We start from the raw sequence: 12,880 nt of genomic DNA on the forward strand, positions 1-12,880 counted from the left end.
AGTGGTAGTCTGCACAGAGGCCTAACTGCTGCAAGTGTAAGGTAATGCTATGTCCCTCGTCTTATTTCACACGAAGAGGAAAATTCCACATTCTCCTCAGCCCCTCATTATTTTGTTCTTCTACAAACAGAATGGTTATACTTAGATGTGCATCTTTTATGAAGCAGGTCTTACCAAGAAATCACACTGTGCAATAGTGAAGAAGACATGTTGTGAGTCTCTGATATATTGTTTTGCCTTTTGTTGTGCAAGTGTAAGACTGACATGTAATGGCCTCTCTCATGGCCCTGCCAGCGGGATGATCAAGGATGATGGGGTCCACAACGTCAGGGTGCAGCAAGTGCACATTGGGGGGGGGGGCTCTCTTTTCCCTGGTGGTGGCAAAGTTGTGAAGCACCACTCATGCAGTAATGATCTGGCGAGCCCGCTCCGGGGACACCCTTAGGCCACAGAGGCATTGAATCCAGATTCAATGACCCAAAAGGTTGTCTCTATCCTGACCCAGGTTCTACTGACGGCCACGTTGGACTGACTTTGTAACCTCATTAGTGGGTCAGGATAGGGGGTCATTACAGTATAGCCCCTGCTGCCCCCAAGGACAATAAAGGACAAAGACACAAGAGTGACTAAGTTAAACTAAAGCACAATAGTAAAATGGAACCAAAGAGAATCAAACTAAATACCTGCCAGGGTGGAGAGTGATTGACTGAGTAACAGCAGCTGATGACCGTCAGTCAATCAGAGCAGGTGAATCTCGTCTCCCTGACGACCCAATGGAGGCGTCCACACAGGGAACCTAGGCCAGACTCGTCACACTAGTCAAAAAGGTAAAGTTACAAGTCAAGATATGCAAGTGAAAAGTTGGTTCACTAGTCAACACTGACAAGGGCTATAAGCTAGTCTGGAGTGAAGACATGAAAGTCACAAATCAAAACAAGCAAATCACATGTCAAGTCACGTGTTAAGACAGGCGAGTCACATGTGAAGTCCCAAATCAATTCACATGTCAAATAATCATCACCAGCGCTGTTAAGCCAAGATTTGATTCACTTATAACTCGGCTTCTCTTCTTTTCAGCCTAAGGCTCAAATTAGTGCGAGTCACCATTTCTGTTTTTCTGCAAGTGAAACTGAAGAAAGTTTAATGAATCGAGGAGCTAAGTGATTCACTCTTGCTCATTTTGTTCTGTAATTTAAAGATGGATTCATGCACCGATTGTCCTAAGTGAAATTATTGGAGTCTTCTGCCGTAATGATTCCTTCATCTTTATCTGGCTGATTAATTCATTTCCACCACTCAGCTCAGCTCGGGTGGCAATGCAGGAGAAGATCTGAGTTCACGGAGGCAGGACGTGCCTGCTGCACCTCAGTTAGGACACCTGGACGTGTCCTCAACTAAGCTACTGAGAGACTCCATACACGTTTCCCTTCCACAACTTGTCTCATACTTATACTTATTCCTCCCTGCAGTTTAAACATAAAGGAAAATATCGAGAAATCAAGACGAGATGTGCACAGCAGAAAGGAAAACGCTGACTTTCCTGAAATAATCCTTTTGTCCCAGAGAAATGGTCAAACCCTAATTAAATAATGAATCCATTCTGCTTATGTTTAATCCTCCAATGGGACACTTTAGGAAAGACCCGAGCCTAGTTTATCATTTCTTTGCAGCATTTAATTGAACTCTGAGCCAATATAATCGGAAAGGAAATCACCGTTATGCTTAATTTGCTCTATCTTCAGCATTATTATCATTTGTTTTACTTTCTCCTTTCCCGAAACGTTTTGTTATGGTTGCCTTATTTGGGTGTAATTTGCTGTAAGTAAATGCTGAGTATTCACTTTTCTAGGATTTGCAGCAACATTAAACTTTAATTTTTGTATAACTCAGGGGATGGATTAAATATTTATGTGGCCTGCATCCATCCTCCAGCATGTTGCACTGAGTGAAACATATTCCCTCAACATCTCTCTCTCTCTCTCTCTCTCTCTCTCTCTCTCTCTCTCTCTCTCGTATATTGTCTCTATATGGTCTATGCATTTTGATCTGTACCCCTTTGACAGCCATGACACAGTCGATGCAGGTTTCATCATAACGTTTTCTACAAAGTCAGGCATGATGTAATTGTTTTCCCATCTTCTTACGCATTTAACTGTGACTACTGCTTGCTCACAGAGAGGTGAGGAAGATATCAGTAACACCATCTCTGGTAGCATAACGTCACTCAAATACTGCAAGAATTAATTCAGTGATTCCTCGTGACTTTTCTCCTTCCACCCAGGAATCTCAACCCTCTGGAGTCTGACCTGAGTGATGTGATGTCAGCTGTCAGGATATAGTGACGGTCCACGACCATACGTACATACAGCTCACATACACACACATCCAGATGGACCCTGTTTTAATGTTCTGCCACCGCCATTAAATCAGTTCTGAGGCTTAACTTGTCTCCTGCTTGACAGTGACTTGGAAAATAAGGCAACTAATTAGAGTTCTGTCAGGAATAAAATGGAGAAATGGAATATGTTCCCACAATATAATTGGACCCTAACAGCGCTCTGAGAGCTACAGCCACAATTTGGCTGTAAAAAAAAAAACGTCTCCACGTCTCCCTCCGTTTCTTTTGTCTCACTCTGCTTTGTGCTTTAACGATTTCCACCGATCCATCTTATTTGCTCATTATCTTATATGGATATATGTCATGAAAAGTCACCTCCTATAGTGTCTATGGCCTCACTTCCATTATTTCCAGCAGTGATGTGGATGGTAGTACTCTAATGTGCACCTTTTTCCATTTCTTTTCATCTTTCTCATGTCTCTGTGCACTCTAATGTTGTGCGGTCGTTTGTTCTGCTGCCTCCTGTCTGTCTTTGCATGTGGTGGCATTTTGCTTTTTGTTTCAGCTTTTAGTTTGAAACCAAAGGAGTGAGATAGCCATAGCAGGGGCAGATCACACGCACGGTGTTCAGCAGCAGCTATCTCTATATAATTTATAAAATCTCTGAAATGCACCATCATCAAGCTAAAAAAGAACAGTTATAAAACAAGCTAAATCCTAACACGTAAGGTTAAGTTAAGTCAATTTCCATGTTATTATTTCCATATAAAATGTAGTGGATTAGTACAAAATACACAAAAGGGGAATACTCCAGTACAGAACCTCACCTGGACTAGTTTTGCTATAAAAACAGAATGGATGAACACCATTTTCTGCCAGCTCCCTGTCCGCTCTCTGCTTTTGTCACAATCAATGTTCCTCCATTAACTTTGCTCCGGCGGTTTAAGAGCTAAATTAAGTGTTCCAACAAAGGCGAGTAGTGGAGTGGAAAATGAGCAAATCTGGTTTGTTGTGCTGCTACTATTTTGTATGAGGGGACAATGAGGTTTCTGAATAAATTTTTTTTTTACAGCCGTCTGTCCAGAGCGGGAGACATAAGGTGGGACAAAGACGGCCAAGTGTTAAATCTCGGCTCATCGTGTCAAATGCAGATGTGATGTTGTTATACTTGGACTAAGGTGCAACAGATTTGAAGCAAATGGTCAATATCATGTTTTTACTTTTTGCCATGTGGATGCCTCAATGCCACAGATCCACACAGGAAATAAGTGAAGAGTGCTGCAGTAAACTACTTCAGGAGATACATGGGAGGGTTCCTGCTGAGGTGTGTGTTTTGTTTTGGCTGGATGCTTGGGCTTTTTGTTCTTAAGAATCAAAAAACCTGATGGATTTCAAGCAGACGCCTCAGTAAATAAATTTACCTGAGATATAGAAGCACACAAAGCTGCTAAGAGATAAAGTCTTTGAAATCCCTGTCACATCTTCCTTCTGGTCAGTTTATACAAACACTGCCTTTACTGCTGTGCTTTAGAGAGATATAAAGACCAAGAAGAGGAGAATAATCAACTTCAATGAGATTTGAGCTGTAAACTCGTCTACATTTTCCCTGCGACATGTTGATGGCGATCGCCCACAGCCCGAAGGCAATTACTTCAGGAAAATGGATGTGTGTGTGTGTGTGTGTGTGTATGTGTGTGTGTGTGTGTGTGTGTGTGTGTGTGTGTGTGTGTGTGTGTGTCGTCTGGAAACTTTATTATTGATAGCATGCAAAAGATTCTAAAACTCAAGAGGCTTCCTAAATCTATTCCCAGTGAGCTTAATTCCAAAAAGTTTTTCTTCTGATTTAAGTTATCAGAGTTATACCAAATTGCAAAAGTGAAAAGGGTCCAAGCACAATAATAATGAAGCAGGATTCATCATTCACTGTTTCAATTAAAGATTGTGTTTCATATACAAGACATCCCACAAGACCAGAGCACAAAAACCCCCAAAGCTGAAGAGAAATAATATAAAATTTCTTCAATTATGAGGCAAAAATCCCATTAAGAGCACTGTCAAGTTTCCACCAATTATTATGCAAGAGGCAAAATACAAAATGAAAACCAATATTAAACGATAAATCCAAGCAAAGTACGCAGGGGAAAACAAATGTGTCACAGGAAAGTGAAGTCTAGATAATTGTAGGTAAACAGCTGTAAGGACGAGACTCATCAACTCAACAGTTACATTTTCATTGATTCATATTAACTCACTTAGTTGTCAGGAGGAAATGTCTTTGAAGGTTTCATGTTGTTCTGGTTTCAGACTGGACTGGAACAGCTCTTCATTTGCAAATCACTTTATAATAAATTTGTATGAGTTAAATGGGTTTTTTGTTCATTTACGTGACTTGTGACTTCGCCCTGTTGCCTGCTTTGAATCTTGAAATTTTCCTGACTTGACTTGTTACTTGATTTAGGACCTGTTGCCAATAATTGAGACTTCCCTGTGACTTACAAATCAAAGACTCATTATTTTGATTCAAAGATGAAAACTTGATTTACATTTTTGACATTATTTCTCTACATTACTCTAGAGTGAGCCTTAAAGAAAAGTGTAATGATGATCTCTTTTGAATTATTTACAGAATCAAACAACCATATGTCGACTAACTCACCCGTTGCATTTTTCATCAGTCAGAATGGGGAATCACTGCATTATCACCAGTTGGTATAAATGATCTGTATCTCATCTTTGATCTGCTAATGTCTTTATGATACCGAGCATCTCTGTCGCTTGAGTTTGTTTGATGAGTCGTGATAAAGGTCTGACAGGCAGCAAGTCCCATTAAAAAGCACGCTGTGTTTATCAGCTTCGGCCTTTTTGAAATCACTCCCCGGCCTTTTGATCAAATATTCAGACAAAACATGCAAACAGGTCTGACTGAACGAAAACATCAAAGGAGAGTAGTAATCGCTTCTTATGTCAGGATTCTAAAAATACAGAGGAAGCAGATTGGAGTAAGGCGGATATGTGATAAGGGTGACTGATCAGACAGACGAACGCTCAGATCATGCTATCGTTTCCTACAACTGCAACCTTGGTGATTGTCATATGATGGTTATGGTCATGCCTTTTTATTTGCCCTCATTTTTATCGTTTAAGAGTTGCAATACTTGAGGTTCATGTGTCGATTGTCCCTTTACTTCTACAGCTTGTTTACCTCAATATGCAACACATTTGAATTGGCTGGCGAGCTTCTGGCCAACCTCCATGTTTGTTGTTATCACCAATGATGACAGCGTGGGTCCAGTCTCTAATACATGTGTGTCCTGTTTCACTCTGTGCACAGCAAGGGAGGGTTGAGAAAAGGATAAGTGCTTTACTGCACATTAAAGCACTGAAAATAGACCCCTCATGATGTTTTCACCTCATGATAAATATGTCTATGCAGTCGTATCTGTTTTTTCAAATATAAACTTGTTTGTCTCATCCTACAGTGAGCCAATTAAGAGAATTCATTTAAGACGACGACGATTAAATCACCTCTTTTATTAACTGGTGTGAAACAAACAGGAGTATAAACAGCCTCCTTTAAACTCTTAAGAGCCAAATTGATCAGAGGAACCAATCGGTAAATGTTAAATATCGCAGCAGGTTGTTGGCTGAGCAGCTCATCAGGCTTTGAGCCTTGTCACCCTGTAGGGACGGAAAGGAATATGTCTATTTTTAGTCATTTCTGTTCAGATTCTTGTCACAAAGTCAGCAGGTCGAGTGGAGTAAAAGTTCTGCTTTTGGCGAAAATGATGAGTTTTTAATCGCGGAAATAGCAGAATCTTATCACTGCGCGCACATTGTGTCTGTGAAAAGGATTTTTACTCACACCGTCTGGCTTGTGTTTGCCTGCAGACGACGAGGTTGGAATAAATGTGCCACAGACTCCTGGCGTTTCATTTGCAAAAGAAACTAGAAATGAGTGATAGTGCAAAATGTGGTCTGATATGCAATTGCTGATCATTTTTGCCAAATGCTAAAGAAATGCCTGAATGAAGTGTGAAGGCCTGAAAAATGTTTGAATGGTTTCTGTACCTGAAAGTATGAAGAAGTTAGAAAATGCCTGAGGGAAATCTGAATGTACTGTATTTATTCTTTAGCGCCACCCCTGACCATGATCAAACCCTAATCAATATATTAATAACCCAATCAACACGCCAAAGCATCCCAAAATTACCAGTGAAGGCCATGAACAAACCTGACAGTGCACTTTTGTACCTGCTGGGGTTCTCTTAAACTTAAATAAGAGTTAAATAAGAGAGCCTATGTCTCCACTTTGTACACACGTGATGACAACAAACTTCCAGACAAAAGTCATTTAATGCTTTATAAAAGTGTCGGAACAACTTATTTCACCACAACAAACTAATTAGCAACCTCCCCAAGCACGACCCAGTAGTGTCTAGCTTATCACAGCACACACACACATGCCGGGAGACCCACTGGACAAACAACAGCAAGTAGTTGAGTACCAAAACAACTTACGGAAGAAAAAAAGAAGAACAATATAGTGGCAAATATTGCGCATGATCAACAATTCTCATTTAGCTGTGACATCAGGGTAATTTGATAGAAGCCCTCTTTTGACTCCAGAACAGATGGATGTCCTGGAAACACAAGGCAGGTCTGTTAATCATCTTCAAGCACTGAATGGCAGATTGGGAACAATGCTGGTGTTTGTTGATGAAGATTCCTGTTTGGGTATCGAAGAGTTGTTTGAGGCAACTGGATTGTGTTGTCTTGACAACCTTTCAACACTCATAGCTTCTGGTTCCTTGAGGTAATTCTAATGCTTCTTATACTTTGAACGGATTTGTCATGGGTGCATTTACGCTTGCAATTTTTTATTGGCTGATCCCTGTTTTGATATTGTTAGAGTTGTTGTCTCGGCTTCTTGGCTGCATTTGTGTGCACCTGCTGGAGTGTTTGACAGATGTGTAACAATAAAGTCATAAAGTGATGTAACTGTGCAAGGCAATCCAGAAAGAAAGAGCTTGTGATCCCATGGTGGCCAAGCTAAGACAGGAGGAGAGAGCTTTGAATCAATCTAGGGCGACAACAAAGGTTACGCAGTGGAAGTGATTTCCTGAAACAAAATTGACATCCTTTATTCTGAACAGGGAGACTGATGATCCCGCACAGTGTGGCCTTCAGAGACAACACAAAAAATTGGATTGGAAAATGCACTTTAAAAAATGCAAAATGGGATTTTCTGCACACGGGGGAACACAACTACAGCACCATAACACACCTGAACAAGTGCAAATTCCTGTATTACTTTAAGTCAGCATGTTATCCGGCTAGTGTCAGTCTGTGAGTGCCTTTGTAAAACCTCCAACTAATGAAATCTTGATTATGATGTTTGTCTCTGTCAGTGTGGTGCGAATACATTTGCAACCGGCCCTGCAGTGAACGAATCAGCCAAGCGTATGAATTATTCACATTTTTGCATATTTGAATAAGCGAGTAAGTGGTTTGTGTTTGATCTGTAGGAGCGATGAGGGTAAAGGGAAAACTTCATACATTACATCTTCAGAATAGATTTTGTTCCATATGTCGTGTAATGGGAAAGGAACGACAACCATCCATACCATCTAACTGCTCCGTTGCCAGGTTAAGGATAGATTGGTGCATCACTGTTATTGAATGCATCTTTGTATTGATGGTCTAATTTATAAGAAGTGATGGATGAGGTTGCATTAAGAGACAGAGAGGCCCATTTCTCAGAAGAACAAACCTGCAGCTGTGTCCTAATATGACCAAAGCCACAATCTGGAGTTAATAAGTATTCACACCTGCATGGTGGAAGGAGGTGTATATGAGCTAAATTATTGATTTGGTTTTGCACAGCCAAGAAAATGGTAAATACAAATACCTGCAACACCACTATATTTTATCTTTTGATTCCAGGCCCAAATCCTTGTAATCAGTATTAAAAACTACTCACATTGAACTAAATCTAAGAAGTGATAAGAGAATATAAAGAGCCATATTGTGTCTTACTGAGGTGTAAAATGAACACTTTGCTGATAAATGTTTTACAGATACTCTGGGTAAAATGATAATGGCCCCTTAATGCCAGGGGCATGTAGTAAAAGGCTTGTAAGGTCAGCAAAGCATATAGATGGACCTAACAGCTCTCATTAGTTAGGCGCCTGTCAGGTTGGTGATCATTAGTATGATGGCGCTTGTCGATGTCACCTCCATTAACCCGAGGAGCAGTGTTGGGAGCCAGGGGACCCAAAAGGTCTAAAGCAGCATAAAGCAGTTTGATGGTGCATAACAACACAGATGAAATATCCTAAATACTTATATTTTTCTCTTATTTCTTCTTTGTATTGTATGGAGCAGCGCAAGAACGCAAAGCTCAGCAGTTTGTGGTTGAATACAGATGAATGCATACATAGATCCAGTCAGCCAAGTGGAGAATTAGCATCGTTATTGATTTTTTTTTTTTTCTTCAGACCATGACATCCTTGTCTTGTCTTGACTGCACGCACTTCAGATTGATTGTTGTCAGAAAAAAAACAAATAATTGTGCATATGGACACTTATTGTTGTTTTCGCAGGTCATCCACATCCACTCCCATCTTCAGTCCAGTCAGAAATTAATGTGAATCTGTACGACTCAATATCATCAGAAAAAGGCCGTAGGGACTAAAGATAACACTTCAAAGCCATAAAAGTAACAAGATTTTCAAAGTAATATAAGCTGTGATCCTCTGAATTTTTTATTCATGAACATCTTATGAACATGCAGCTTTATGGTTTGAATCTATAGCAAACACTGACGCTTATTGAAAGAGATGGAGTATGATTCATATGATAAATGATCTCTGCCTGCATAAAATTAATTCTACCAAATGTATCTTTCTGTTTGGAGATCGTTCTGGTCTTTAATTTGTCCAAATCGGTGTGAGTAATGAATTGGTTTTAAGGATGGAAGTGGAATCGTGCAGAGATAAATCACCTCAATGTTTTGTGCATAAGTGTGCACTCATTAAAATATCAATGAAACTGAAATCATTTTCTATCATCCATTGAGCTCTTTAGCAACTCCAACGTACTAGATTATAGACATGATATGAGGATTTATTGGCATAGATCTTCATTGTTTTGGACAGTTTGTTATAGGAAGATGGATCTGTGGAGCGTCTGACTTCGACAGGGCTTCTCAGTCATACTAATGTGCAACCATCTCTGGCCTCTGGCTGATAACTTCTGTCTTTGTGTGGGATGTGCGGACTGGGGTTGATTTTTTTGTAGTTAGGAATACAAGCAAATGTGTCACGATAACATGTAAAACAGACTCAACAGCTCCAATCAGCAGTAATCAGCCAGTGAAGTACTATTGATGCTGTAGTGCCAAAGTTCCTGCCTGTAACCTGCTGTCCAAACTTTCATAATGAATGTGATGTTTGCAGCAGCATCATTGTGCTTCACACTCACAGCTCTTCAGCCCTTTAGTCTTCGTTGTCTATACACTTGTTTGGGGAACTTTAATGGCAGACGTCTGGTGTTATAAAAATACATTTCCTTAATAAGAAAAGGAAACTGCTTCAACAGAAATCAGGAAGAAGACTAAGTACTTCACTCAGCCCAAATTAACTTTAACAACATTTATATAAGAGCCATCAGTAATGCTACACTACACTATTCAATATCAGAAAAAGTCATATTTCTTTTTTTTTATACATTACATTACGATCATTTGGCAGACGCTTTTATCCAAAGCGACTTACATTACATTATATTACCACCCTTCGCAGAGGGGGGAGCAATCGAGGGTTCGGTGCCTTGCTCAGGAGCACCTCGGCAGGGACTCGAACCGGCAACCCTCCGGTTCTTAAGCGGAAGCGCTACCCACTCGATTACTGCCTCCCTACATGCATGATTATCAATAGGTTCATAGCAATGCACACACACACACACACAGACACACACACACACGCACACACATACACACACACACACACAAACACACACACAGCTTAATTGCTCACAGGCGTTGCTCATTACTCACATGGGCTGCACCTGCTCCCTGTGCTTTGCTTTGCACAACAGACTCGACTCTCCTCATGTCGTCACTCAGGTCGCTCGTACGCTCACATCGCTCAGTCTGTGTTCCTTTGCCATGTGTCATTGAGAAGTTGTGTTACATTACATACGGTACCCACTTAAATGACACGTGATTGAGCACATGTTGGGTTCAATCTGTGCACATGCTTGCTGTTTTGCTCCCTCAGCACACTCACAGCTTTGATAAGTCTTCTTTGCTCAGATTGTTTTGTTCTGGTCTTTGAGTTTGGAGATTGAATTGAAGAATAAGCGGTTCTCTAAAGGTAAGAAACAAATCTGATAACTTATGAAAAACATAAAACCCAAAGGTCACATTTCTCTGCCTGACAGGTCTTTCTTACTGTTCCACTCTACTAACCGCTGCTTTTGATTCTGCTGCAAATAAATCATCTTATGCCCAAATGATACAGCAGAGGAAAGATGATTTCCTTACATTGTCTGGTGCACAAAATAGTAGTAAATTGCGATATTCCAGAATACTGCTAATCTATGCTGTAATTTAGGTATTTGTTTATCTGCCAATCCTAATTTTAGCAGCAGCAGAATTAGCTTCTATGTTGCTGAGGAGATCTTTGAAGAGATGGAGATGCAGCTGCGTCTTTTGAAAGGACGGTAAGAGGGATTGGATTTGAGGAAGATCTGAGTCGTGTCCAGAACTGATCTTTTACATTGCAGGCATTTCTTGTCATTTTAGCATATTTGTTTGCTTTGTATCCTATGATGGCTCATCAGCAGGTGCGGTTTTCGGCCAAATCTCAGGTTGAGCTGTCACATTTCTTGTGTTGCGGTCCATTAAACGTGAATTTGCTCGTCGAATCCCTCTTGCACATTGATCCAACGCCTTTTGTGTCTATATTGACAGGACCTTGATTGTTCCAGGTCAGTTATTCATCTAAAAAGGGTTTATGCAAGTCGATTCTTTCACCGCCTGAAAGGTTCTCAAGTGCTACTTTCAGTTGACAGCTTTTGTACAAATTGTATGTACAACAACTCACAGACAGTCAAGGATCTCTTGACCTATTGACAGCCTCGCAAAATGCAATCCCTGCATCTGGATAATGACAACAGTCGCTGGGACTTACATGTTCACTTATGAAACTATTCTTTTGTCATTTTGAATTCTGTGTGGGTTGTGATCGCATCTTGGTTTGTGTTTCCTCTTTGCACGATGGACATCCTTCATCTGTATGAATTGGGCATTGCAAATGCAGGGGAGACTTTAATGATGCCCTGCTCCCCCTTCCTTCCTTCCTTCCTGCAGCATCCCAAATCTGCCTCTACAGCTCCTCCACGAGAGGTAGCGATTTCTGGTGGGGTTAATGTTAATGTTCTTTAGATTTACCCAAATCAGATTAGGGGGCTCCACATAGAAATATTTTACAGAGCACTCAAGTTCTGGACTCCTATTCCTACTATTACCTGTAGCTTTAACGCAAACATCAACTGAAACTCTTTTGTGGCACTTAATATTCTCTGTTAAATGGGTTCCGCATTGCCTTTCTGATCTGTGCATTCCGCCTTCCTGCTCGCTCTCATCATTTCCTTTTTGAAGTGCTCTACTCAATTGCAGCTCCCTGTATGGTGGAGGATGAGATCCACATGGTCACAGTCAGATTCCTCTCCACTCTGATGGTGCAGATGGCGAATCCATGTTTAGACGTAAGTGTCAGAGCAGCTGTGCTTTCAGGACTAAACATCGCAAACGACTCCAAATATTCCAGAAGAGATGGAAATTAACACCAACATCGTTTACACAGATTACTCATCCCTCAAAATACTCATCACTCTCCATTTGTCCCAGAAACATTTGTAGCTGATGACATAGAGGATTAAAAATGGATCAGATCAGAGCATGCATTTTTGATTAAAGGCTGTGTTTCACTAGCAGCATTTCTTTATTCTTTGTCGTAAAGTGAATAAAAGATTGTGTAGGACGCACAAACTGGAGATTCTCCGGAGGATTGGCTTTATGCTCTTGTTGTAACTTTAAAGAAGATTTCACAGCAAAGGATCTCTCCTCTGTGCTCCCATCCCCTCCTGAGATCAGTCAGGTGTATGTGTGGTGTGTGTGTGTGTGTGTGTGTGTGTGTGTGTGTGTGTGTGTGTGTGTGTGTTGGTCCAGTGCTCTAGAGCAGCAATGATCAGCTGCCGCTCTTCATCATGGGTGAACTGTACATCGATCAAATCTGGACATTGAGAGGTGATGTGGTGAGTACTTTGTCTCCCAAAAGAAAGAGTAAATCAAATTCATCAAGATGCACGTGAACAACAGATAGCTTAGCTGGTTCATCACAGACATGGGGAAACACACACAAGCAAATATACAGTATGTTGCAATTGGATGCAATTCATATACATATACGGCGTATACTGTAAGTTATTTCAGATATTCCCTTTGAAAAACGAGGGAACTCTGAATAACTCCACATC

Source organism: Genypterus blacodes, unplaced genomic scaffold (assembly GCF_046128005.1).
Source record: "Genypterus blacodes isolate CSIRO-AG114 ecotype Tasmania unplaced genomic scaffold, CSIRO-AGI_Gbla_v1 ptg000076l_1, whole genome shotgun sequence".
In the NCBI taxonomy this organism is placed as follows: Eukaryota; Metazoa; Chordata; class Actinopteri; order Ophidiiformes; family Ophidiidae; genus Genypterus; species Genypterus blacodes.